This window comes from Euprymna scolopes, chromosome 19 (assembly GCF_053919585.1).
Source record: "Euprymna scolopes isolate OS-2025 chromosome 19, ASM5391958v1, whole genome shotgun sequence".
NCBI lineage: Eukaryota > Metazoa > Mollusca > Cephalopoda > Sepiida > Sepiolidae > Euprymna > Euprymna scolopes.
The window spans coordinates 92073844-92076570 of NC_136500.1; the positions used below are offsets into that span (position 1 = coordinate 92073844).

The 2727-nt window shown below is 32.2% G+C and overlaps 1 pseudogene; it reads left to right on the forward strand.

The window, feature by feature from the left end:
• The first annotated feature begins 1907 nt into the window (after positions 1-1907).
• LOC145240454 (5S ribosomal RNA) lies at positions 1908-2024 on the forward strand (annotated as a pseudogene).
• The last annotated feature ends 703 nt before the right edge of the window (positions 2025-2727 follow it).

Consider the following 2727-nt stretch of genomic DNA (forward strand, 5'->3'; position numbering starts at 1 on the left):
TGTATACGTAGAAGGTGATTTGTGTTCAATTTCTCGTTCCAGCGTCTAATAGCATAAAAGTAGTTAATATATACGCAGAATTACATACAACATGCGTTATTCTCTCTCTCTCTCTCTCTCTCTCTCTCTCTCTCTATATATATATATATATATATATATATAATAAAATTTGCATGTATATATACATAGCTCTGCAGTATTTTTAAAATACGTATGCCAGTTAAGCCACACCGAATTGTAGCCTGACGATGCCTTACATAAGGCAGAAAAGTTTTTAAAAGCTTATTTGCCATATATATTTTCATTAATTACTATTAGGTTGGTGCAAAAATAATGTCGCTTTTTAACTTGAAGTTCAGGTATTGAGCACTATTTAATACTCAAGATCTATATATAAAAATATTTTATCGCCTTATCATTTTTTACGTGGAATATAAAATAATAATGCATAATGCTTTCATGGGTTTTTGCGCGTATCATGTAAGAAAAAGAACCGATGTGAACATTCAAATGGGTCATATTTGCATTGAATTTGACCCATAGTCATTAGACAAGCTTGATTTCCTTAAATTCAATTGCTTAAGTGTTCTAAGTTATAACATTTTCTAGAATCAAAATCATGTTGATCAAACTGAACATTACATAAGGTTTAGTACCATTAGATCTTAATTTTGATCTTCGCCAGAGAGCATGAAATCAGTGCAAATCTGTTCTATTCAAGCAATTAATTGTTTCTACCCCAGTAATTTTTACAAATTTTTTAAACGAACGTAATGAATAAATAAAAAAAAACAATAACATTAACTGAACCTTGAGCCAAACTAATATCATATATAATTTAACTTGCACATTTATAGAAGGTCTTCCTCATTAACAACCTAATAATTCACATAGTAGCTACATTGGCCACACAACAACAACTCTCTGCATATAACGTCTCAGAAACCAGTGTTATTCATCGTCATATCATATTTCACAATGAAAAATAAAAGTTCGCTGAAATAAGAAATATACTAATACCAAAATCATGTACAAAAATAATTGCGCACACGGACTAAAATTACACGAAGCAATACAAATAAAAAATACAATCTAATAGCAGCAAAATAGCATTTAATCGAGGTACTAATATTAAACATAATTAATAAAAAAAATGATAACAATAATAAATAATTACAATAAAAAACAGTCAAGAAAAACAAGGAGAGGTATGGTTAAGTCTGTTATTTAATACATATTTAACAGACTCAACCACACCTTTCCTTATTTTTCTTGACCTTCCAGCAAACTTAGAAAAGAGTATGAAATCAAACGAAGATAGCCTTTTGCTCCCCGAAAATAACACTTCTCATTATGACGATCACTTGACCGAAAGCGCTCGAGAAATGCCCGATAAAATTGCCACAATACGCAATTTACCAGTCGATACCAAAAGATTTGCTCGTCATATCGAGAAAATCACTAGAAAAGTTAAAAACAAGAAAACTACATGCCGTTTCGTAATAATAAACTGAAAAGATTAACTAAAATACGTGCGTACGGTCATTAAATTTTTATGAATCATTTTATGTTCTCAGGTTACTGCAATTAATCAACTGACTGAGTCGCAGGGACCAGATCTTCATAATTGTTTGAAACCGTCGAATAATCGAATTTACTATCTTGCAAACGTAATTTAGTTAACTTTCTGTGTTTATTCCTTTTGAACGACATGTAGTTTTTTAAAAATCTTTTCTAGTGATTTTCTCGACATGACAAGCTAATTTTTAGTATCAACTGGTAAATTGTGTATTGTGGCACCAAGTGATCTTATTTCGGCCATTTCTCGAGCGTTTACGATCACGTGATCATCATCACGAAGTATTTTTTCGGTTTGTTCATTTGATTTATGTTCGCAGGTTACGTCAATATACGGCATAATCACGTTGCCACACCGGTTCTCGTCAGGTCACCGAAGTTAAGCAACGTTGAGCCTGGTTAGTACCAGATGGGTGACCATTTGGGAATTCTAGGCGCTGTGTGTGCTCTCTGCTTATTCCGCCATTTGTTTCCAGTCGTCATGTACATACACTTCACTTGCCACTGGTATTTAACAATGTCGACTCAGGGGAGGTATAGTTGGAGATTGCGCACCTCCTGTCACGAAAATAATTTCATACGCAGGCACCCCTTCGTGGATATCCATAGTCTGTCAAAGACTGAAGGAGCCCAATAAACATTTGATTTCAAATTCTTTTCTATGTTTGCTGGAAGGGCCAGAAAGATAAGGAAATGTGTGGTCGAGTCTTTTATTCATTTGTTGTTGTAATTATCATTTAAAACCGACAATTTCAATATGACTATCCAATTACCACTGTATAGTATCATCTACAAAAAATATGCGTATACATTTTAATATACTACCCATACAAGGACAGATAACCTTAATGCTTAGAACGAAACAACTTGGCACCAACATATCTTCTGTTGCGAAGATTAAAATCAAAATATAATACTACTGAACTTTATATCTAGAATACTTATTCTAATGTTGCTCAAGACACATAAATGTGACTCAAGAAAATGTATGCAATTAAAGTTTTAAGCTTAACAGGCTTTGAGAAGAAATCGAAAGTCATAGAATTTTGTTTATTGTTATTAAATTTGATGACCATATTTTGGTTCTTAAAACTTTTTTATTATTCTAAAGAAACAGAAAATTTGATGAATATTTATTAATTGATGTCG